The 26,958-nt window shown below is 38.7% G+C and overlaps 2 pseudogenes; one reads left to right on the top strand and one right to left on the bottom strand.

The window, feature by feature from the left end:
* Positions 1-6,529: 6,529 nt before the first annotated feature.
* On the top strand, positions 6,530-7,834 carry LOC147787634 (scarecrow-like transcription factor PAT1; annotated as a pseudogene).
* A 461-nt stretch (positions 7,835-8,295) lies between these two features.
* Positions 8,296-26,519, bottom strand: LOC147787633 (uncharacterized; annotated as a pseudogene).
* Positions 26,520-26,958: the final 439 nt, after the last annotated feature.

The raw sequence follows: 26,958 nt of genomic DNA, 5'->3' as shown, positions 1-26,958 counted from the left end.
TCTTCTGCATTCAATGTTTATGGTACGTATACAGCAGCGACCTTAAATTAAGTAGAAAATTTTGGGTCGTTACATTGAAATTCTTGTTTTTTTAGGTTGGGTAGAAATATATGGAGAGAGGATGATTATAGATTTGTGAAAATTATTGGGTACTAATTTATGTTATTCAATCACGAAAAAATTATGTTTTTTTATTAAAATAAATCTTATCCGGTCACTTATAACAATGATAAGGGATAAGACTAGATATTTATCCATATAGTTTCTATTTATTAAATGCATTACTGCATCAATAAAAGTGGGTAGAGTAGCTTCTAGGAAAAAAAAAATAATTAAAGCAAGTGTTTTGAAGAAAAAAAGTCGGTGATGTTATTTTCAAGTTATCATGTAGGTAATTGTAGTCGATACCGTGTCTGCAAAGCTTCCACTTCCCTTTCAACTCTAGTATGAAACCTTTGAGTTAGGCGTGAGGTTGTTAGGGATGTGTCACTTGATAGTTTATTTGATTGCTGCCAGTGATTTCCAAGGTAGCAAGTAGGCTGATAGTAGACTCAATAAGTAGCCTACTTGTAGGCTCTTAATCGGGTCCTAGATATGCTAGGGTAACATACCCTTTCTTTTCTTGTTTTGGTTCTTGGTGCAAGTACTTAGACCCCTTTAGTCATGTTCTTGACTTGTGAATTCTTATTGTGATCTATCCTGAGGACCTTGGTCCTATGATTATAAGGTCTTAACCTTGATCTTGATATAAGGACCTTAGTACTTTGGCTCTGGGTTCTTGTTTTCAAAATTTAGTAATTGATCCATATTCTCGTCCTAGATCGTTGTCTCGTTCATGGTTACTTTTTAGGTTCTTGGTTCGTTCTCTAAGACACTCCCCATCTAGGACCTGACAACCTGTGTCCAAGACTTCAAGCGTTCTAAGAAACGTAGTTTGAACCCGCATCTAGGGCTTACCATGTGATACAATCTGAAAATCTACATCTAAGGCTTACCAAGCAATGTAGTCTGATTCTGCATCAAGGCTTGCCTTGTGATACAGCCTGAATGCCTATGCCCAAGGCTTCCTGCGTTCCAAGCGACATAGTTTGAATACCTACACTTAAGGTTTCATATGTTCCAAGTAGCATAGTCTAAAATCTTTCATCTAGTGTTTGTCATGTGATGCAGCCTGAATACTTATGTCCAAGGCTTCATACATTCCAAGTGACATAGTCTGAATACCTACGCTCAAGTCTTTCTACGTTTTAAGCAACGTAGTCTGCAACGTAGTCTGAGTCATGAATATTCTGTACGGTGGGAAGTCTTAGGAGCTTACCCTTGAGTAGTACCTAGCATTCCTTTTATTGTTAGTTGTAGTGTAGTATTTTCCTTAGTTTTTCATTTTATGAGTTTCTAAGGTTCTTTATTTCTTGAGACATAAGTTGTAACATGCCATCTTAAGCTTATGAACCCAGCATAGTAACATGCATGAATTATTCTAAAAATTTATCGAGTCATAATATATTCTTTAAGGAGTTTTGGAAAAATCTTAAATACTTTCCAGTATGTGAATAATGCCCTAGCTTAGTTTAGGTTCCAAACTTTCTCTAATCAACATGAAATCTTGAACGTACCTTTATGTCCTTAGGAATAGACCATATAAAAAGTAGTAGGCCATTTAGAGTATGTTTAGACCTTGAATATTATAAGGAGTCTGAGGGGCATTTTGATCATTTTACCCTCTAATTCTTGGTTTCGCTACTTAACGTGCTCCAATGACTTTCAAACTTTACAAAATCATCAAACATCATAAAATAAGATCTACTACAAAGTTTCATAATATTTTAAGGTCATTTAGAGCTTGAACCGAAGATAAATTACCTTAAGGGTATTATGGTAATTTTACACCATTTGTTGGTTGATTTACTTAACCTTATCCAATTGCCACCAAATTTCATATATAATCTTAACATGTCATAATATGTCCATCATTAAAGTTTCATAGGCAGTAGAGTTCATTTAATGAGTTATTTTAACGTTACTTAAATTTCAAGCAATTTGATCGGTTCAAAGCCTTAACTCTCAGTTCTGGTTGTTTTTCTTTCATAATCCTTTAAATCATACTTAATTTAGGATTTATACAAATATTTAAGTAGTTCCTACAAGTATTTCTTAAGAAAAGTCCATGTGAGTACTTACCTCGTCGTAGATGTTCGAGACCTCCGTTCTCAAGCTTCCAATATCCGAATTATTTCAAAAAAAAATTTGACAGAATTCTGAGGGTGTCTAGTTTCTAGAACCAAAAAAACATTTCATGAGAAATGGAATAGAAGAGGGTTAAAATTGAGAAAAATTAATGGAGAGTAATTTTTTTATTTGGATCGATCATCTAGATAGGAAGAAGACGCGCACAATGCATAATGCTGCCACCTGAAAATTCTCCTCCACAGCTCCGATCATGGGATTTCTTCCCTCAATTTCTTCATGAAACTTGAAAATAGTGTTACAAAGGAAGGGCTTGAGATTGGTTTCATATCTTCTCGTGGGTTGTAGCCTATGTTATTAATCTCCAAAATTCATAGGAAATCTTTTTCCTCGCAAAATCTCTACCAAAAAAAAAAAAAAAAAAAAAAAAAAAAAAAAAAAACTTGCGGGGCAACCGTTTCTAGAGGTTATTAGTGTTAAATAAGATTATGTTGCTATTTTTACTTTTTAGTTCCTGAATATCATATCACTGATATGATCTTATGCTGATATCAGATCATAGGTATCATCTTATGCTTGATTCTTTGTTTTAGCATGATATTCTACTCTCTGTTAGGATTTTATTTTTAATCTTCTGTTAAGCATTGTACTGGCTATAAATATAGTCATTCTTCACATAATAAAGTACTGAAATTTCTTCCTTCTGCAAACTTATCTTCATTAAATTTATCATTTGGTATCAGAGTTTTGTCTCTTTGAGTTTGTTCAACCAATAATACCAAAATTTGTTGGTCACTATAATCATTGGAGCATGTTAATGTAGAACTTTCTTCGCTCTAGAGAATATTGGCAAGTAGTTGAGTCTGGGATTTCTATGTAGCAGATGATGCTGATTACTCAGATGAACAGAAAAAGGAAGTAGCAGATTAGAAATTGAAAGACTTAAGAGCTAAGAACTACCTTTTCCAGGCCATCGATCGCTCAATTCTGGAGACTATTTTGGATAAAGAAACTTCTAAAGGAATTTGGGATTCAATGAAGAAAAAAATCCAAGGAAACAAAAGGTGAAACGAGCACAACTATAGGCTCTGCACAAAGACTTTGAGACCATTCATATGAAAGAAGGTGAGACTGTTTCTGATTTCTTTCTCATACTCTCACCATTGCTAATAAAATGTTTTTCCATGGTGAAAAGATGAGTGATGCTAGCATTATTAAGAAAATCTTGCGCTCCATGACTTTAAAGTTTGATTATATAGCTTGCTCCATTGTAGAATCCAACGATTTGGACATCATGACCATTGATGAATTGTAAAGTAGTCTACTGGTTCATGAACAACGTATGCAAAGACATACTGTGGAAGAGCAGACATTGAAGATCACTTTTGACAGCAGTGTCAGAAACCACTCATACAACTAAGAGAGGAACCAACTTACTCATCTGATTCAACTTGTTACACAGTACATATATAGACAGAATAGCCACACATTAATAACGACTAATAACTTCCCTTAACCGCTAATAACTTCCCTTAACCGCTAAACTTCCCTTAACCGCTAAACTTTCCTTAACCGCTAAACTTCCTTTAACTGCTAAACTTCCCTTCACTGACATAATTTGACATACAAACAGTCAATACAAATGAATTACGGTTAATACAAGATTAAATAAACTAACAAATCATCCTCTTAATCTTGTATTTTGATCTTCACATTCTTATATTCTTCAAACCAATTCATTCAGTAAACGTCCTAACCATGTTCCTTGACAAGCAGCTGATGTCACCGCAATATACTCCGCTTCACAGGATGAAAGCTACCGCCATTATCTCCGACTTCCTTCTTCTCTGTCTTCCTTTCAATGGGCAACTGCTTTTCATCGACAGTTTTAATTACCTGTTCTACTTGTCCGGCCAATGGCTTTTCCTCAACAGGTTTAATTACCTGTGCTACTTCAATTGCACTGCCGGAAACAATGACCTCCTTCTCCTTCTCCTTCTCCTTCTCCTTCTCTGCTTTCGTTTATCTGGCGACCTGTTTTTCAATACCACAACCATTGTTTCCATCCTCCTTCTCCTTCTTCTCGCCGTCACAGTCCTTCTCTTTTATCTCCTTTGCTTTCGCTACCTCCGTTGCCACATTCTGGACCTCCGCCACAACGCCATCGCTCTTCTCCTCGGATTCAAACTTCACAACGCCAACGGTTTTCTCGCCATCGCTCTTCTTCTCTTCTCGCTTCTCTATTTTTCCTCCGATTCAATCTTCACAGAGCCATCGATTTCTCCTCATCGATTATCTTCTCTGTTTTTTTCACAGATGCAGCCTTCACATCTCCACGTCCTTTTATCTCTACAAGTGATCCTTCTCCAAACTTCAATGGTGCCGGTCACTGACTCGTTCAATTCTGAGAACCAACTTCGACAACCAGTCATATGATTGCTGGCTCCCGTATCTAGGAACCAAGTGTTGCTTTTCTTCTCAATTTCTTCTGGGACAACCTTCTCTTCATAAAGAGCCATCTCCGTCAACTTTGGTGAACCGAGAGTTCGGACTTCACAAACTTGTGCTGTAAGTAAGGCTGGCTCATCCTCATCACTTTGCGTCTCAGCCAAGTGCGCCTGATCCTCCCATTTCTTTGATCTACAGTCGGATGCATAATGGCAAATCTTTTGACAATTATAACACTTCACCTTCCGACATTCTGAGGCATAGTGGCCTAGGCCTTGACAATTGTAGCATCTTACCTTGCTTTTGTCAGCCTTCTTCTCATGATGAAACGAGTCATTTCCACGTCCATGACCTCTCCCTCTCCAGCGACCACTGCGACCTCGTCCTCGGCTATGGCCTCCATTGTCGCTACGTTCTTTTGCTTTCCATTCTCCTTGAGTCAATAAGACATGCTCAGCATTCTCTTTGTTGCCACCGATCCGTTTTTCATATGCTTTAAGACGGCCGATGACTTCCTCCATGGTTATCACCTTTAAATCGGCAAATTGCTCTATTGCCGATGCGATATGAAGAAACTTAGGAGGTACTGAGCGGAGAAATTTTTTCACCAAGTATGCCTCTTCAACTTGTCTCCAAAAGTACGTATTTTATTAACAACTTCTGTCAACCTTGCTGCATAATCATCAATAGTCTCGGACTCCTTCATATTCATAATTTCAAACTCAATCTTCAGAGTTTGGATCTTGCCTCCTTTACACGTTTAGAACCAACATGAATAGTTTTTAACATCTGTCATGCTTCTTTTGCTGTCTCTTTCTCTACTAACAAAAACAACATCTCCTCAGGGATTGCTTGATAGATAGCTGCGAAGGCCATTTGATCCTTCCTTTCATCAGGACTATCCAGAGACTCAGTTGATTCGATTGCGTCCTACACCCCTTGAGCATGCAAATAGACCTTCATCTTCATAGCCCATGCTGAGTAGTTGGTTCTCGATAACGTCGGGTATTGGAGTGATACCAGACCTTCCTTTGTTGCAGACTTCGACGACATGATCTTTGGCATGTAACCACGCTCTGATACCTAATGTCAGAAACAACTCTTACAACTAAGAGAGGAACCAACTTACTCATCTGATTCAACTTGTTACACGGTACATATATAGACAGAATAGCCACACATTAATAACGGCTAATAATTTCCCTTAACTGCTAAACTTCCCTTAACCGCTAAACTTCCTTTAACTGCTAAACTTCCCTTCACTAACATAATTTGACATACAAACAGTAAATATAAATGAATTACGGTTAATACAAGATTAACTAAACTAACAAGCAGTACAGGGAGAACAAATCGTGGAGGTGGCACAATTCGAGGTAGAGGACGAGAACATAGGAGACCAAGTTTTAACAAAACTCTTGTTGAATGTTTTTATTGTCATGACATTGGTCATTTTCAGTATGAATGTCCCAAGAAGAATAAGAGAAAGAAATGACAAGCTCGTTTTGCTGAAACTTCTGAACCGTTGTTTCTCCTGGCATATGTTGAAGAGATGGTAGAACAAAAGAAGGACTCAATAGATTGTATGTTTGAAATAGAAGATCTCATAATGTTCTAACTTTTCAAAACAAAGGTGGAGAAAGAAAATGGGACAAATATTTTAGGTTTGAGAACTATTAGAGGTGGAGAGTTCACATCTACTGAGTTTATTGAGTTCTGCTCAAATCATGGAATACATCGACGACTCACTGCAGCTTACACACCATAGCAAAACGGAGTGGCAGAAAGAAAAAATTGCTTGAAAGAGGAGGTTTATGTGGCATATCCTTCTGCTGATGTGATCCAGGGAGATTTGGAGGATAGGAAAAGTACATCAGGTAGAGGATTAGCAGAGATGCAGTTAGGTTTCACAGGTGGTGGACCTCCGAATTTGTTGGAGTTGGAGAAGAAGATGATGATGAATCATCGCCTTCAGGAGTTGGAGAAACAACTTCTTTAAGATAAGACGACGATGAAAGAAATGATGTTGCGTCTGTGATTACGAGTTTGACTATGGTGTGAGAGGATGTATAATCTAATTAGTCTGACGACGCCGCCGAATTAGAAGCCAATTTTGACTTCGCCGACTACCACTACTTTGTCTTCTTGTTCTTCATCTACGTCGTCCTCTATGGCTTCTACATCTTCTGATTCTTTGAAACAGTCTGTAATCGAGGCTGCGGCAACGATTTCTGAGGGAAATTTGGAGGTTATGGATGAGATTCTTGCACAGGTGGTTAAGATTTCGAATGCGAGAGGTAGTTATGTGCAGAGATTGGCAGAGTATATGATTTTTGCTCTAAAATTGCGGGTAAATCCAGTGGAATTTCTGCATCTTGTGGCAGAGACTTTCGGCAAGAACCCTCAGCAGTGACTCGGTTGCTTTAAGATGTTTCTCCTTGCTTTAAGCATGCTTTCATTGCACCAAAATCTCGTAATTCTTGAGGGAATAGAGGAAGAGGATCGTCAATTGCATGTTGTGGATTTCGATATCGGGAAGGGAGGTCAGAATATGAATCTAATCCACCTTCTCTCAGGTCGTTAGAAAAGGAAGGTCGTCATGAAATTAACGGCGATTGTAGTGGAGAACGGCAGAGACGAGAGGTTGAAATAGGTCGGCGAGTCATTGAGTCAACTTGCGAAAGAACTCAGCGTTAGGTTCAAATTCAACATGGTGAAATAGGAACCGGCAGAGCTAATGCGTGAGTCACTCGGGTGCGACGGAGACGATTCACTAGCAGTGAATTTCACGTTTAAGTTGTATCATATGTCGGACGAGAGTGTGTCAAAGGAGAATCCTCGAGACGAGAGCATGTCAGGTTATTCATTTTTGCTAAGTTCAGGAGTTGTTTCATGGTCCTCAAAGAGGCAACCTGTAGTCACACTCTCCACTGTTGAAGTTGAATTCATTGTTGCTGCAGCTTGTGCTTGTCAAGCCATATGGTTAAGAAGGATGCTGGAAAGACTCGATCATGTCCCAGTTGGAGCTACAGTGGTATATTATGATAATAGTTCCACTATTAAGCTGACCAGAAATCCAGTCTTGCATGGTCGAAACAAACACATTGATGATCGTTTCCACTTCCTCAGTTACTTAAGTAAAGATGGAACTGTGATGTTCAACATTTTCATACTAAAGAGCAAGTGGCTGATATCCTAATAAAACGTGATAAGCGCCTACAATGGTGGAATTGCAAAGCTAGAGGTCTTTCTAAAATCCTTGCAAAACGTTCAAAGAAAAAGCTAACTTAACGAATTGATTACAACCAAGAGCTGGTTAGAAGATGAATGACTCTTAGATCGAACTTGGAATCTATGATGGTCACTCTTAGATACCAAGAAAATTCACTCTAGAATTAGCTTGATCAAAACTAATTCAATGAATCGGTTTAAACATCAAACCTAAAGCAAGGTTTGAAAAAGAATAACACCAAAAAGGTATCAAGAAAACACAAAGGTTTTGTTTGTATTCAACAATTCATTCCCAAACATGAATATTACATGCATTTAAATAGATCCAAAAGTTAACCCTAACATAATAAAGTTCAACCACCAACTACAATTAATAAATGCTATTAAATACAAATTGAAAAAAATAAGGTATTCATAAATTATCTTAATTGGTAGTTCAACTACCAAAGGCAAGTCTTTTAATTACTTTCCAATGTCAGCTACTCCATTATCTTCTTGATTTGATATGCTAATGCTATAAAGATTTTTGGGCTCAAAAGTCTTTGTTTCAACTTGTACACTAGCTAGCTTTCGAAGATGCAATGTATAGGCCTCTTGAATCTTCTTAACCTTGCTTCTTGTAATCGGTCCTTCAGGTACATGCAAAGGGTCAGCAGTTGAATTCATATCATCCTCCCTTTCTTTAAAAGGATTTGTCCTCCAATCAAGGTCTTCATTCCCTACATCAAATGGAGTCAAATCAGCCACATTAAAAGTTGAACTTACATTGTACTCACCTCTGAGATCTAGCTTGTATTCATTGTCATTGATCCGCTCTAGTACTTGAAAAGGACCATCTCTTCTTGGTTGAAGTTTAGACTTTCTCTGACTTGGAAACCTTTCCTTTCGTAGATGAACCCAAACCTAGTCACCTTGTTTAAAAATCAATTTTTTTTCTTCCTTTGTTCTTGCGCGTGACTAGTTTTTTATTTTTGTTTTCAATTCTTTCTTTTATGTCTTTGTGAATTTTTTTTATGTATTCGGCTCTTGAAGAAGCTGCATCATTAGCAAACATATTAGGTGGCAAAGGCAATAAATCTAGAGGAGTTAAAGGATTAAATCCATACACAACCTCAAAAGGTGAACACTGAGTGGTGCTATGTATTGCTCTATTGTATGCAAATTCCACAAACAAAAGGTAGTCTCTTCCCAAGGCTTAAGATTTTTAGAAATTAGTGACCTAAGTAAGGCTCCTAATGTTCTATTAACAACCTCAGTTTTTCCATCGGTTTGGGGGTGACATGTTGTAGAAAATAGAAGCTTAGTTCCCAACTTTCCCCACAAAACCTTCCAAAAATGGCTTAAAAATTTTACATCCCTGTCACTAACAATGGTTTTGGGAATACCATGCAATCTAACCACTTCCTTAAAGAATAGATTAGCTATGTTGGTAGCATCATCTGTTTTGTTACATGGAATGAAATGTGTCATCTTACTAAACCTATCAACTACCACAAAAATGCTATCATGGTGTCTTCTAGTCTTTGGTAATCTTAGAATAAAATCTATGTTAATGTCAACCCATGGTTCACTAGGAACATCTAAAGGTGTGTAAAGACCATGTGGTTCTGTCTTAGACTTAGCCTCCTTACATTTAAAACATTGCTTGCATACTTTGTTTACATCTTTCCTCATTTTCAACCAATAAAAATGTTCACACAACGTGCTATATGTTTTAAATTCTCCAAAATATCCCATAAGTCCTCCCCCATGAGCCTCCTTCACAAGTAACTCTCGAATAGAACATTTAGGAATACAAAGTTTACCCTTCCTAAAAAGCATATCATCGAACACAATATGATCTTGCACATGTTTCCCTTCTAAACATTGCATATACACATCATAAAATTCAGATTTTTCAACTTTGTACAATTCAATCATGTGTTTAAAACCAAGAATTTTTGCAGTAAGGGAAGAAAATAAAGCATACCTTCTTGATAATGCATCTGCGACCACATTATCCTTCCCCTTTTTGTAATGGATTACATAAGGAAATGTCTCTATGAATTCCACCCATTTAGCATGTCTCCTATTTAGCTTTGTTTGGCTTTTAAGGTGCTTCAAACTTTCATGATCCGTATGAATAACAAACTCTTTTGGCCACAAATAATGTTGCCAAACTTGCAAAGCCCTCACAAGTGCATATAACTCTTTGTCATAAGTCTGATAGTTGAGTTGTGCTCTATTAAGCTTTTCACTAAAGAACATGATTGGCCTTTTTTCGTGCATTAAAACAGCTCCTATGCCTATCCCACTTGCATCACATTCAATTTCAAAAGATTTATCAAAGTTAGGTAAAGCAAGACAAGGTGCATTGGTTAATTTATCTTTCAGTTCATTGAATGCATTCTCTTGTTTTTCCTTCCATTCAAATTTCACATGCTTTTTAACAAGTTCATTCAATGGTGATGCTATGGTACTGAAATCCTTAATGAATCTCCTATAGAAACTAGCCAAACCATGAAAAGATCTTACCTCGGTTGCATTTGTGGGTGTTGGCCATTCTCTAATAGCTTTTACCTTTTCTTCATCAACTTGTACTCCATTCTTTCCAACTAAGAACCCTAGGAAGTTGACTTGGTCTAGACAAAAACTGCACTTTTTGAAGTTGGCATAAAGCTTCTCTTCTCTAAGTTTAAACAAAATTTTCTTGACGTGCAAAATATGATCATTCAAACTTTTTGAGTAAACAAGGATATCATCAAAGTATACAACAACAAATTTTCCAATATAGTCTCTCAAAACATGATTCATTAGCCTCATAAAAGTACTTGGTGCATTTGTAAGGCCAAACGGCATAACGAGTCACTCATAAAGCCAAAACTTTGTTTTGAAAGCCATTTTCCACTCATCTCCCACATTCATTCGAATTTGATGATAACCACTTTTAAGATCTATTTTTGAAACCAGATCAGCACCATATAATTCATCCAATATGTCATCCAATCTAGGAATAGGGTGTGTTGACTCTGGCAATTCGGAAGACAATGTCGACGAAAAATTGGCCGAAGGTTTCTTCGAAGGAAAAATTAGCAGAAGTAAAAGGAGAGAGAGTGAGAGATTCGCGTCGATTGCTGAAGACTCGATATCTTATTTTACTTCAGTTGAACGGTTTAAATAACAAATCTAATTACAAAAATAGAAAAACCAATTATACAAAAATAGAAGAAGTGGACGAAGACTTCGCCCAAATTGCCAAAACAATGGCCCCTAGAATCACGCTCCTCCATTCGCGTGAATTCAGATGTTTTACAAACCTAACTAAATAAGGCATGGCTTTTATTTAACAATCTCCTCCTAAAAGCTGTACCTTATTATTTGAACTCCGATCTTTGAGCAGAGTTCTTCGAATTTCACCCGCGCAGGGACTTGGTGAAAATGTCTCCAAGTTGTTCCTCTGTTCGGATGAAATCAATCTTGATGAGCCCTCGATCTGCACATTCTCGAATGTGGTGGAATCTAATTCTATGTGCTTGCTCCGTCGTGCAAAACTGGATTTTTATCAGGGAGATCGTAGCTTTGTTGTCTACGTATAGCATTGGTGGATCGCTTTCTCTCCCGATGAGTTCTTCCATTAGTCGTGCAAGCCAGATCCCTTGTGTTGCTACCATCGAAGCGGCGATGTATTCTGCTTCGCAGGAAGACAAAGCAACCACCTTCTGTTTTGTTGATTGCCAGCAGATCGCGCCGCCTGAGAGAAAGTAGATCATTCCGCTGGTGCTCTTAAGATCATCAACGTCACCGGCCATGTCACTATCACTGTAGCCGACCAGCTTGAGTTTCTCCTTTCCGCTCCTTGCGCAATATCTTACACCCCAGCCTCTGGTTCTGGCTACATAGCGCAGGATGCGCTTGACAGCCACTAGATGCTTCTCCCTAGGTGCTTCCATAAACCTGCTCACATAGCCAACAGAATAAGCAAGATCAGGATGAGAGTTTACCAGATAGCGCAGACTCCCGACAATGCTGCGGTAATTGGTGGAGTCGACTGTCGTCGTAGTGCCGGCCTTCCTTAGTTGGAGTCGGGCCTCCATTGGCGTCCTGGTAGGATTACTGTCCACAAGCTCAGTTGTGTCCAGCAGCTTCCTCGCGTATGCACTTTGGCAGATGGAGATGCCGGAAGAGTTCTGTTGCACTTCGATGCCGAGGTAGTAGCTGAGCACGCCGAGATCGCTCATCTCGAAGTTTTTCGACATCTCCTTCTTGAACCTTCCAAGGACTCCCATGTCGCCTCCAGTGATTATGAGGTCGTCGACGTACACTCCCACGATCAGTTGCTTTTTGCCGTGGCCGTACGTGTACATGCCATGCTCAGAGGCACAACGTTTGAATTTCAATGACAGTAGGGTACTGTCGAGCTTCGCGTTCCAGGCTCGTGGGGCTTGTCGAAGCCCATAGAGTGCTTTGTGCAGGCGCAGTACCTTATTAGAGTTGTCGTTGTCCAGGAAGCCAGGTGGTTGTCGAACATATACGGTCTCCTTCAACTCTTCGTTAAGGAAAGCAGACTTTACGTCCATATGGTGAACCTTCCAAGAGTAATGTGCCGCAATTGCCAACAAGAAACGAACGGATTCTAACCTTGCTACTGGCGCAAATACCTCTTTGAAGTCCACTCCTTGCTTCTAGACGTAGCCCTTCGCCACCAGATGAGCCTTGTGCTTCACAACTTCTCCTTTTTCGTTGCACTTCAGTTTGAAGACCCATTTGAGCCCTATGGCTCGATTTCTCGGTGGCATATCCTTCAGACTCCACGTTTGGTTCTCGGTGATGGATGTCATCTCCTCCTGCATTGCCTTCCGCCAGCACGGGTTCTTTTCTGCTTCGGCGAAGGTGTTTGGTTCATCTGCACTGATGGCATGTAGTTCGGCCACTTCTTCGAGCTCGCGCGCTGCTAGTCCAGGTGGTTCACCTCCTCCCACTAGGTCATCCATCCTTCGGTACCTAGCCTCCAGATCAGTATCGTGATCGGCATCCAGCATCGAATCCGCAGTCCGTGGTGTTGCGAATTCCACTGGTTCAGGTGGTGCACCTGCTGGCGGCGGTGACGTCTCCTGATACTGGGCTCCTTCTTCTTCAGGCTCGGTGACGAGGTACTCCACCGTGAATTGATTTGGATTACAGTCTACCTCGATCACCTCATTCCACTGCCAGAAGGTGCTTTCGTCGAAGACGACGTCGCGAGACACGTGAGCTCGCCCCCCTACCGGATCATAGAGTCTGTACGCCTTGTTCACGGGTTCGTAGCCGATGAAGACGACCTTCAGCCCCCTGGGATCGAGCTTGGCGAGATGGGGACGTGTTACCTTCATGTATGCGACGCAGCCGAACACGCGGAAATGATGTACTGTTGGTTTTTTGTTGTACCAGGCCTCATATGGCATCTTCCCATCGAGGCTTCGGGTTGGTGACCGATTGAGGAGATAGACAGCCGTCATTACTGCCTCTCCCCAGAATCTCCCAGGCATCCCGGCCGTCACCAACAATGACCTTGCTGTCTCGACAATGACCTTGCTGTCTCGACAATGATCTGATTTTGGCGCTCTACCACTCCGTTCTGTTGGGGGGAGTAGGGCGCCGTTAGGTGCCGTTGTATGCCGATCTCGTCGCAGTACTTACTAAAACTTGTCGAGGTGAATTCTCCGCCTCGGTCTGTGCGTAGCACTCGCATCTTCTTCTCACATTCGGCCTCCGCTCGCGCTTAACCGCCTCTGCCGCCTCACTTTTCGATTGCAGCAGGGTCAGCCACATGAAGCGGCTTTTGTCATCGACTAACAGGAGGAAGAGACTCTTACCGCCTGGGGTCGCCGGCTTGATGGGCCCGCAGATATCGCCGTGTACAAGCTCCAACGGCTCATCGGCTCGGTAGGATGTTCGAGACGGAAAGGGTGTGCACCTCTGTTTGCCGATGAGGCACCCGTCGCACAGCTTGTTCACGCCTTTGATTTCTGGCAAGCCGTGCACCAACTCCTTCTTCTATAGCTTTTTTAGGGCAGGAAAGTCTAAGTGCCCGTACCTTGCGTGCCACCTCCAAGATACCTCTTCGGTCTTGGCCGAGAGGCTGACGGGTTGGTCTATCTCTAACTCCAAGATGTAAAGACGGTTTGTCATGCGCCTTGCCTGCGTGAGCAGCCGTCGTTTATTATCGCAGATTTTGAGTAGTCCGCGCTCGATGGAAATGAAGCAACCTGTCTCATCGAGTTGACCCAGGCTCACAAGGTTAACCTTGAGCCTCGGGATGAAGTAGACGTCGGTCAGCTTGCGATGCTCGCCTCCCTTACTGACGAATAAGATGGTGCCGCGCCCTTCAACCTCGACGACGGAGCCGTCGCCGAATTTCACCGTCCCACGGATCCTCGAGTCGAGCTCGGAGAACGCAGATCTAGCCCCAGTCATATGGTTTGTTGCCCCTGTGTCAAGGATCCATCGCCGGTGCTCGTGTTGCTCGTCCCTTCCTCCAGTTGAATTGGCTCCCCAGCTGGTGCCACCTTTGCTACGCCCAGCTGGAGCTCTTTCTCGGGTTCAACATCGTCGTCGGATGTAGTTACCATGTAGTTACCATGAAGAGAGCTGGCTCGTCCTCCTCGGATTGGAGCCACATGGGCCTTTTCGGGCTTCTCTTAATTCCTGAGCTTGCTCCAGCAATTTCTACTCAGGTGTTCTCTCTTCCCACAGTTCGACCATTGGGATCGGCCTGCCATTGGTCGACTCCTTCTTTTGATTCCCATCTATCCTGCGCGTGCGCCCGTGGGACATCCATGGCTTCTTGCCACCTTTGCAGCTGGAGGAGGATCCGTTGCTCTCGCCGGTGTTGTCGCGGAGGGAGCTTTAGGCGTGCAAGTCATTCCTCCTCCGTGAGGAGTAGACGGTCCTCTCGACGTTACGTAGTCTTCCGGAAGCAATGTCTCAATTGAAATCGTGACTTGCTCGAGGTGATCGGGGACGGACCTGCAACATCTTCTTCACGATTTCTGTCTCGCTGATGCCAGGTGGTGGTGCTGTTGGCGAGCCCCGTGATCCGGCATTGAAAAATCATCGACGAATTTGCCGTCCTTAAAACAGATCTCCGAGAGCTTTCTTTCGCAGCATTCCCGCAGCGCCTGTACGTTGACGCGCATCATCAACAAGGCCCACTCGTTGTAGTTTGACCTTGTCAACATCGGGTACTGAACGACGTCGTCGTTGTCTCCCTGATCAATCTCGCTCAACAACAACTCGATGCCCGTCATCACAGCGTCGGCCTCTTCGTGGTGGTGATGGAGATGCCAGCACTTGACGGTGGCGTGGAGGAGTGAGGGAGCCTGCTTGGGATGGGGACCCCAAGATGTGCTTATTTACACACTTTGCATTTTCTTCTACTCGAACCTGAGACCTATGTGTTGTTAGGTCGACACTCTAACCACTTGAGCTATTCAACTTGATTGTTGATAGGTTGGCTCTTCTGTGATGGTATACTACCGATCGCTTCAACCTGGCTCTGATACCACTTGTTGACTCTGGCAACTCGGAAGACAGTGTCGACGAAAAATTGGCCGAAGGTTTCTTCGAAGGAAAAATTAGCGGAAGTAAAAGGAGAGAGAGTGAGAGATTCGCGTCGATTGCTGAAGACTCGATATCTTATTTTACTTCAGTTTAACGGTTTAAATAACAAATCTAATTACAAAAATAGAAAAACCAATTATACAAAAATAGAAGAAGTGGACGAAGACTTCACCCAAATTGCCAAAACAATGGCCCCTAGAATCACGCTCCTCCATTCGCGTGAATTCAGATGTTTTACAAACCTAACTAAATAAGGCATGGCTTTTATTTAACAGGGTGTCGATACTTTACCGTTATCTTGTTGATGGCTCAACAATCAACACACATCCTCCACGTGCCATCTTTCTTGGGTACCAAAATCACAGGAATCGAACAAGGACTCATGCTTTCTTTAACATATCTTTTATCCATGAGTTCTTCTACTTGTCTCTGAATCTCCTTAGTCTCGGTGGGATTAGTCCTATAGGCAGCCATATTTGGAAAAGTTGCCCCATGTACGAAGTCAATTTGGTGCTCAATCCCTCTTAGAGGGGGTAACCCCGTACATGCATCTTCATGTGGAAATATGTCGCTGAATTCCTGAAAAAGAGACTTAAAAGCACTTGGTAAAGCATCATCAGTTTTTTGTTCTATTGCTAAACACATTCCTTTGCACATAAGTACAAATTTTGGTTCTTGGGCTAACATATTCCTCATTTCTCCCTTTCTTATAACCAAACTCACATTTTCTCTCTTTTCCTCAAAATCACTTTTTTTTCTTTCTTTGTTTCCACTCATCCTTTGCCCCTCACTTTTCTCTTTTTTTTCACTCTTATCTCTCTCTTTTACCTGAGTTTCTTCTCTCCACTGTGGTTCTTCACATTCTTTTCTTTTCTTCTCTAATTTCAATTGGTCACAATGTACTTCATATGGAGACAACGAAAGTAAAGGAAATTTCTTCCCACAAAAAGTAAAAGTACACTTGTTCGTCAAACCATCAAATGTTACCTTTCTATCATATTGCCAAGGTCGGTCGAACAAGATGTCCCCCACATGCATTGGTACGACATCACAAAGGACTTCATCTTTATATCTTCCAAGAGTAAAAGAAATAAGAGCTTGGGAGTTCACCTTAATTTCTTCATTGTTTGCCAACCATTGAAGTTTGTACGGTTTTGGATGTGGATGAACAGAAAGTTGAAGTCTTTTTACAAGGAAGTTGCATACCACATTTGTGCAACTTCCACTATCAATCATCAAACTGCATGGGTTTCCTTTGATCAAACATCTTGTGTGGAACAAGTTTTCCCTTTGATCTTCAAATTTCGCTTCTTTGATTTGAACATTGAGTACCCTTCTTGTGATCAAAGATATGAAATTACCTTCTTCAACATATTTATCATCATATGCTGCGATTTCTTCCACAAGTTGTGAATCATGATCCTCACATTCATCATCTGAATCAAGTATCCCATTCCTTATCACCATAACTTTTTTATTAACACACTCTTTGCTCATGTGTCCAAATCCTTTGCACTTCCAACATTGAATAGAACTAGACTTCTCCTGTATCGTCTTTGAAGCTTCATTCTTTTTACATTTGGAACTCTCAGCCTCCACCCTTTTAGCAGCCACAAACTTTTCTTTTGGTGACAACAATTCATTTTTATTCACAAAATTATCCTTGTTCCAAGTTTTAGAATTTGAAAAGGTGTTAGTTCATGATGTGTACCTTTTTTAATGCTCTTTTTCTTCCTTCAATTGGTCTTCAATTTTGAGAGCATAATGATACATGTCTTCCAGATATGGTGGTGGATTTCTGTCAACAAGATGAACAATTTCTCGATTCAAACCTCCAAGGAATCTAGACATGGTATCTTCTTCTTCTTCTCTAACATTTGCTCTTTCCATCATAGTCTCCATCTCTTGATAATATTCTGCCACACTTTTTGTTTCTTGCTTCAAACCTTGCAATTTAGTTTTCAAATTTCTTTCATAATGTTTTGGAACATACCTTTTTCTCATGGCTTCTTTAAGTTCTTCCCAAGTCTCTATTGGATCCTCCTATTTTCGTCTTCTCTCGGATTTGAGATCTTGGTACCAATCACCAGCATGATTGGTAAATTCGGCAATAGCAAGTCTCATCTTCTTATTTTCACTATAGGTGTTGCAATCAAACACATGTTCTATCTTTCTTTCCCATTGCAAGTATGCCTCAGAATCTGGCGTTCCACAAAATGGTGGGATTTTGAGTTTAACTCCCCCATCTCTATCTTCATGTACTCTTTCCATCCTTCTAGGTTGCATAATAGTTGCATGGTTATTTCTTCCTCTCCATCTTCCTTCAACTTGTCTTTTTAGTACTACTATACCTTCATCTTCTTGTAATGTTCGTTCTTGTCTTTGTTGTTGCGCCCTTCTTTTTTGTCTATCTTCCATCATCATTTCCATCATACCTTGAATTGCTTGAGAATGGTTGTATTAAGATCTGGTACTGGTGGTACTCCTTCTCCATTATGTGACATTTTGTATCTCAAGGGACCTCTCCACACTTCTCACAAAAATTTCACTCAGGGACACTCGTGTTTAACACTCAAAGGTAGGCTTTTGGTACTAGGTCAAGAATGTAAAGGCTCGCTTTTATTATTATTATTATTATTTTGGTTCAATCTTGCTTTAAGCTTGATTATAACAAATTCACGATCAATTGTAATAAGCTAAGACTAGTATCTCAATGATCAAGAGCTTGAAAATAAATGATAAGAACTGAATATATATATATATTTTTCTCAGAAATGATTTTTTTTCTACCGAGTCTTCTTTCTTCCTTTTTTTTTTCGATAATCTGAGAGAGAAAAAAAATTGATAGAAAAAAAATAACAATAAAGATATTTCACCACTAGAGCGGCCAAAGAACGTCGATCAAATGCTCTGATACCAAATAATAAGCACCTACAATGGTGGAATTTGCAAAGCTAGAGGTCTTTCTAGAATCCTTGCAAAACGTTCACAGAGAAAGCTAACTTAACGGATTGATTCCAACCAAGAGCTGGTTAGAAGATGAATGACACTTAGATCGAACTTAAAATCTATGATGGTCACTCTTAGATACCAAGACAATTTACTCTAGAATTAGCTTGATCAAAACTAATTCAATGAATCGGTTTAAACATCAAACCTAAAGAAAGATTTGAAAAAGAATAACACCAAAAAGGTATCAAAAAAACACAAAGGTTTTGTTTGTATTCAACAATACATTCCCAAACATGAATATTACATGCCTTTAAATAGACCCAAAAGTTAACCCTAACATAATAAAGTTCAACCACCAACTCCAAATTAATAAATGCTATTAAATACAAATGGAAAAAAATAAGGTATTTATAAATTGTCTTAATTGGTAGTTCAACTACCAAAGGCAAGTCTTTTAATTACTGTCCAATGTCAGCTATTCCATTATCTTCTTGATTTGATATGTTAATGCTATAAAGATTTTTGGGCTCAAAAGTCTTTGATAAGATAAGAAATCACTACAAGGGGAGTAAGATTCGGATTACCTTGTTGATCGAATATCTCAAGCCAAGAACACTTTGTTTGAGATTCGAATCACTCTAGAAGCAAGATCGATCATGTCTAGCTTCAATGATTCTTGTTGATCAAATATCTCAAGACAAGAACACTTGATTGAGATTCGAATCACTCCACAAGCAAGATTGATCAGGTTGAGCTTGAATGATTCTACATGCAACCTAAACTACATAGAATTGCAAAGAAACTTAGCCATTGGCTAAAGAAAAGCACAAATGCTTCTTTCTATATTTTCCAAGTCTGCTTACAAATACAACATACATGACTTTATATAGCCTAAAAAATGAAACTACTAAAGGTATTCCAAGAGTTGTAACATTCCTACTTTATGGCCATAATTAGCCATTATGTAAATGTAACCGAAATTAAATAAAAAGTCTTAAAATACAAGAACTCTAAATTACTCTAAATTGTAACCCACCCAAAATTTACAACAATCAAACTTCATTCTTCTTCAATGTAGCATGAATTGAAACATCTTTTTGATAATTTTGACAACCTTTTCTTCACATCTTCATTGAAGTATATTGTATGATTGATGTCTCTTGGTTCATATCATTCTCCACTTCTTCAAGAGGATTCGTCCTCGAATCTATTTGTGTAACTTTGCTGCAAAAAATAAGTTATGGAAATACGACGGACCTCACAACACTCTCTCAAGAGTATATGCTCAAGGAATTTTAGGCCACTCTATTTGCACTCATTTACACAAATGAAGCTCTCATTCTCACCTCTCAAATTTTTTAGTAGAGCCGAGATTGGATTTTTTTTATTTTTTATTTTGGATCGATTAAAAACTAAAAAGATAAAAAACAAATTGAAAAGAAACGCAAAGGAAACATATATCCGATCTTGAGCCTGAAGCTCGATACCAAATGATAAGATAAGGAATCACTACAAGGGGAGTAAGATTCGGATTACCTTGTTGATCGAATATCTCAAGCCAAGAACACTTTGTTTGAGATTCGAATCACTCCATAAGCAAGAACGATCATGTCTAGCTTCAATGATTCTTGTTGATCAAATATCTCAAGACAAGAACACTTGATTGAGATTCGAATCACTCCACAAGCAAGATTGATCATGTCGAGCTTGAATGATTCTACATGCAACCTAAACTACATAGAATTGCAAAGAAACTTAGCCATTGGCTAAAGAAAAGCACAAATGCTTCTTTCTATATTTTCCAAGTCTGCTTACAAATACAACATACATGGCTTTATATAGCCTCAAAATGAAACTATTAAAGGCATTCCAAGAGTTGTAACATTCATACTTAATGGCCATAATTAGCCATTATGTAATTGTAACCTAAAGTAAATAAAAACTCTTAAACTACATTAATGAAATACAATAACTCTAAATTGTAATCCACCCAAAATTTATCACATGAAACTTCATTCTTCTTCAATGTGGCATGAATTGAAATATCTTTTGATGATTTCAACAATATTTTCTTCACATCTTCTTTGAAGCATATTGTACGATTGATGTCTCTTGGTTCATATCAGTCTTTGTTTCAACTTGTACACCAGCTAGGTTTCGAAGATGCAATGTATAGGCCTCTTGAATCTTCTTAACCTTGCTTCTTGTAATCGGTTCTTCGGGTACATGCAAAGGGTCAGCAATTGAATTCATATCAAAACGTTTGACTCGAGTTGTGTTTGAGAAGCTATGCATGTTGCTTGGTGTCTGTCAAGATCCTAAAGTTTGATCTAAAGACTGAGTCATCAGTTTAAGGGAGAGAATGTTAAAAAATATTTAGTTGCTATTTTTATATTTTAATTCCCAAATATCAATTCACTGATGTGATCTTATGCCGATATCAAATCATAGATATGATATTATGCCAGATTCTTTGTTTTGACATGATATTCTACTTTATGTTAGGATTTTATTTTTATCTTCTGTTAAACATTGTATTCGCTATAAACAGTCATTCTTCACATAACAAATTACTGAATTTCCTTCCTTTTGTAAACTTATCTTTATTAAATTTATCAATTAGAACCCGATTTCTTCATGGAACTTCTTCCTTATTCTTCCCTCAAGCTAAAGAAATTGGTTTTAAGGAATTTTCATGAGTGTGTAACACCCAAGTCCTCTAATAAGAGGTAATGTATAGTCCCTAATAGATTTTAGAAGGTTTTTGGAAGCAAAGAACAACAAAAATTGGAAAAAAATTTAGAAAGTTGAATTTTTTCCAAGTTTTATCAAAATTCACGAATTTTTAAATTCTAATAGAAGAAGAATTTCAATGTGTTTATGAAGAAAAATGGATTATTAAGGGGTATAAAAGTTTGGGGAAAATTCTAGATTGTTTTTTTTAGAAACTAATATTAAAATATTAAAAAATGGCCAATTACAAAAATGACCCCAAGAGCATGTCTATATCCATTTGTTCTCTACGAGATCTTAGAGTCAATTAATTATCTATAAGTTAAATTATTGCTCATATCACATACCCAAGTATCATGCATCTGTTAAATGTGACCTCTAGTTGTTCCCGCTATTGAGCTACTAGGATATTACATGATTTATCACCTAATATTGGTCTACTAAAAGGGATTAGAGGGTGACTCCCTAATAAGCCATATAATATCATCATAATTTAGGAAGGGTGGCCCTCGTGCCTGTTAAGCTACTATACCTATGTCGACCCTTACTTCTATGGGAAAGTTCACGACCAATAAATAGTTGGAGATCGCTTGATCGTCTCCACATGAGTTCTATCTATGGAGCATAAGTTGTGCTCAACGCGTGATCTTTAATATACCAACTCCTAATAATTTCTAAATACGCTTGTAGACCCTTATCACGCAAACATGTTTACTAAATATGTGCGATTTCTCAATTACTAGTCCCCAGTCCCCACGTCGTCATAGAACTTGTAGGGGTAACCCCATAAACTGACACTACTATGTAGATTGTCAAAGGTGAGTTGGTGAACCCACTGACCATCCCCACATCGATGTTGCCATGATCAATTTTAGATGTTTTAAGCATGGATTGGGATGTAGACTAACGACAAAAGAGTTATGAAAATATGGTAATATTTTTCGTTTTGAAAAACAAGAACGACTCTAGAATTTGAAAACATACAAGAGTACATATAATATATATTTACACTATACACAATAGAGTTTGAGTTTAAATACAAAAGAAGGAACGAAGCATAAAAGACAAGATCAGGACAAAAGTGTATAAAATCCAAGGAAACTCTTGAACCTAAGTTTGTTTCTATGGTCATGTGCTCCAGACCACTCCAATAGTTGATCAAGTTCTAATCATTATTTAAAATAGGAATATGGTTGATAAGATAAGGAATCAATACAAGGGGAATAAGATTCAGATTACCTTGTTGATCGAATATCTCAAGGCAAGAACACTTGTTTGAGATTAGAATCACTCCACATGCAAGATCGATCATGTCTAGCTTGAATGATTCTTGTTGATCAAATATCTCAACGCAAGAACACTTGTTTGAGAATCGAATCACTCCACAAGCAAGATTGATCATGTCGAGCTTGAATGATTCTACATGCAACCTAAACTACATAGAATTGCAAAAAAACTTAGCCATTGGTTAAAGAAAAGAACAAATGCTTCTTTTACTATTATTTTCCAAGTCTACTTACAAATACAACATACATGGCTTTGTATATTCTCAAAATGAAAATATTAAAGGCATTCCAAGGGTGGTAAGATTCATACTTAATGGTCATAATTAACCATTATGTAATTGTAACCTAAAATAACTAAAAAGTCTTCAAATACATTAATGAAATACAATAACTCTAAATTACTCTAAACTGTAATTCATCCAAAATTTATAACATGAAACTTCATTCTTCTTCAATGTGGCATGAATTGAAATATCTTTTGATAATTTCAACAATATTTTCTTCACATCTCTCTTGGTTCATATCAATGGTTCTATTACAAGGGTCTAAGTTTTGAGGCTTTAATTAGTCTATTGCCTAAGTCTTGACTTATGTACTTATGTGGTCTTTCATCGTTCTCAAGGCGGTTTGAAGGAGAGTGGATCCTATCTGGCTGTCCACTTCCTTTTTCACACACAATACATACGCTCTAGTCTTAACTAGAAATCTCCCATCGATAGACAACTAGGTCATGTGGTCGATACTGACATCCTTAACCTAGTAAAACCTATGTCCATGGTTTGGATTATGCTTTGGAACCTAGATTTAGTCCATAATTGCTCTGACATTCCCTTACATCCCTTGTGACATGGTCATAATGTCTCATGTCCAAAACACGGAATAGGATTCAAATTAAATTTGACATCTATCAATCCCGAATTTCTTTTGAATTGAAGAGTGTGTAGCAAATACCACATCGTTGTGTAGTCTTCTTCTACTTTGCCCCACGTCTTCTCTATCAAATAAAATTTTCTTTATTGTTATAGGAAGGTTGGGTGAGATTTCTCAAATCTAAATCGTGATAACGACAATAGACATGATTTTACAAATTTATCCACTAAGTGAAACCTTAATAATATGAAAAAGAGAATAGAAAACAGTTCTGTATCAATTTGGCTTTCATATTTCAAGGAAAAAAAAAACAAAAGAATTCATCTTGTAAGTGAACTTCCATCTTTAATCTTTGGTATTTTCTTTCTTCTTTGTGGTGTTGTTTTTTACGGAGGAAAAAAGCCGAACGAAAATGTTGGGAGAAGAAAATAACAGAAAAACACAAAGAGAGAGTGATATGGGAAAATCACAACGAGGGGAGTAAGATTCGGATTACCTTGTTGATCGAATATCTCAAAGCAAGAACATTGTTTGAGATTCGAATCACTCCACAAGCAAGATCGATCATGTCTAGCTTGAATGATTCTTGTTGATCAAATATCTCAACGCAAGAAAACTTGTTTGAGATTCGAATCACTCCACAAGCAAGATTGATCATGTCCAGCTTGAATGATTCTACATACAACCTAAACTACATAGAATTGCAAAGAAACTTAGTCATTGGCTAAAGAAGAGCATAAATGCTTCTTTTACTATATTTTCCAAGTCTCTTACAAATACAACATATATGACTTTATATAGCCTCAAAATGAAACTACTAAAGGCATTCCAAGAGTTGTAACATTCATACTTAATGGCCATAATTAACCATGATGTAATTGTAACCTATAGTAAATAAAGTCTTGAAATACATTAATGAAATACAATAACTCTAAATTACTCTAAATTGTAATCCACTCAAAATTTATAACATGAAACTTCATTCTTATTCAATGTGGCATGAATTGAAATATCTTTTGATATTTTCAATAATATTCACATCTTCATTGAAGCATATTGTATGATTGATATCTCTTGATTCATATCATTCTCCACTTCTTCGAGAGGATTCGTCCTCGAATCTATTTGTGAAACTTTGCTGCAAAAAATAAGTTATGGAAATACAAAGGACCTCACAACACTCTCTCAACAGTATACACTCAATGAATTCTAGGCCACTCTTTTTACACTCATTTACACAAATGAAGCTCTCATTCTCACCTCTCAATTTTTGTAGAGCCCAGATTGGATTTTTTTGATTTTGGATCGATTAAAAACTAAAAAGATAAAAATAAATAAAAATCAAATTGAAAAGAAATGCAAAAGAAACATATATCCGATCTTGAGCCTGAAGCTCTGATACAAAATGATATGTGGAAATCACTATAAGGGGAGTAAGATTCGGATTACCTTGTTGATCGAATATCTCAAGGCAAGAACATTGTTTGAGATTCGAATCACTCCACAAGCAAGATCGATCATGTCTAACTTGAATGATTCTTGTTGATCAAATATCTCAACGTAAGAATAATTGTTTGAGATTCGAATCACTCCACAAGCAAGACTGATCATGTCGAGCTTGAATGATTCTACATGCAACCTAAACTACATAGAATTTCAAAGAAACTTAGTTATTGGCTAAAGAAGAGCACAAATGCTTCTTTTACTATATTTTCCAAGTCTTCTTAAAAATACAACATACATGGCTTTATATAGCCTCAAAATGAAACTGCTAAAGGCATTCCAAGAGTTGTAACATTCATACTTAATGACCATAATTAACTATTATGTAATTGTAACCTAAAGTAAATTATAAGTCTTAGAATACATTAATGAAATACAATAACTCTAAATTACTCTAAATTATCCACCCATAATTTAAAACATGAAACTTCATTCTACTTCAATGTGGCATGAGTTGAAATATCTTTTGATAATTTCAACAATATTTTCTTCACATCTTCATTGAAGCATATTGTATGATTGATGTCTCTTGGTTCATATCAGAGATACAATATTTGAGATTCTGTTTGAAGACTCGATGATTTTATTTCTCATTCAATAGGGATAATTAAATAACAATTATATCCTAAAATTGGGAAGAAGTGTAAGCTCAATTAAAGCCATTACACCGTCACATTTCCCTAATTTTAATTGTGTGACTTTAATTAAAAATAGTAACTAAAAATGAGAATAACTTTTAAGCTAAAATAGGGTTTTATCTAACAATCTCCTCCTAAGCTGTGTGGTATATATTTACCTTATTGTTTGAACTCTAATCTTAGAGCGTAATTCTTCAAATTTCAGCCAAACTAGAGATTTGGTGAAAATGTCTCAAAGCTGTTCCTCTGTTTGGATGAGATCAATCTTGATGAGCCCCCATTCTGCACATTCCCGGATGTAGTTGAATATAATTTCTATGTGCTTGCTTTAGCTCATCACAGTACTTATTGAAACTCACTGAGGAGAATTTTCCGTCCCGATCGGTGCGCAGAACTCATATCTTCTTTCCGCATTCGCCTCACTCTTCGCTTGCAGTAGGACTAGCCACATGAAGTGGCTTTTGTCATCGACCAACAAGAGGAAGAGGGTCTTGCTGCCTAGGGTCGCCAACTTGATGGGCCAATAGATATCATCGTTCACGAGCTCCAATGGCACATTAGTGCAGTAGAATACCTTAGACGGAAAGGGGGAGCGCCTTTGCTTGCCGATGAGACACCCGTCGCACAGCTTGTTCACACCTTTAATTGCTAGAAAATCGTGCACCATCTCCTCGTGTAGTTTTTATAGAGCAGGAAAGCTTAGAAACCCACACCTTGCGTGCCACCTCCAAGCTACTTCTTTGGTCCTGGCCGAGAGGCTGACCGATTGGTCTATCTCTAACTCCAGAATGTAAAGGCGATTTTCCGTGCGCCGAACTTGCATGAGCAGCCGTCGTCAATCATCGTAGATTTTAAGTAGCCCGCGCTCAATGGAGATAAAGCAACCGGCCTTATCAAGTTGACCTAGGCTCACAAGGTTAGCTTTAAGCCTCGAGATGAAGTAGACACCGGTCAGCTTCCGGTGCTCGCCTCCCTTGCTGACAAACAGGATGGTGTCGCGTCCTTCGATCTCGACGATGGAGCCGTCGCCGAACTTCACCGTCCCGCGAATCCCCAAGTCGAGCTCGAAGAATGTTGACCTAGCCCCGGTCATACTGTTTGTTGCCCTTGTGTCGAGGACCCATCATCGGTGCTCTTGCTGCTCGCTTATTTCACCGATTTGAGCGAACACTCGCTCCTCCTTCAGCTGAATTGGCTCTCCAGCCGGTGCCTTTATCACGCCCAGCTGAAGCTCTTCTTCGGGTTTGACGCTCATTAGAGCAGTTACGCCGTCGTCAATTACCTCCGTAGATTTGGAATCAGAATTGAAGACGTCGGATAAGACTAATGCACTCACCATGAAAAGAGTACCAGATCTTAATACAACCATTCACAAGCAATTCAAGGTATGATGGAAATGATGATGGAAGATAGACAAGAAAGAAGGGCGCAACAACAAAGACAAGAACGAACATTACAAGAAGATGAAGGTATAGTAGTACAAGAAAGACAAGTTGAAGGAAGATGGAGAGGAAGAAATAACCATGCAACTA

This window comes from Cucurbita pepo, chromosome 17 (assembly GCF_057944985.1).
Source record: "Cucurbita pepo subsp. pepo isolate OVF chromosome 17, ASM5794498v1, whole genome shotgun sequence".
NCBI classification, from domain to species: Eukaryota; Viridiplantae; Streptophyta; class Magnoliopsida; order Cucurbitales; family Cucurbitaceae; genus Cucurbita; species Cucurbita pepo.
Note: the sequence above shows the minus strand (reverse complement) of the source record. Positions and strands in the feature narration are given on the sequence as shown.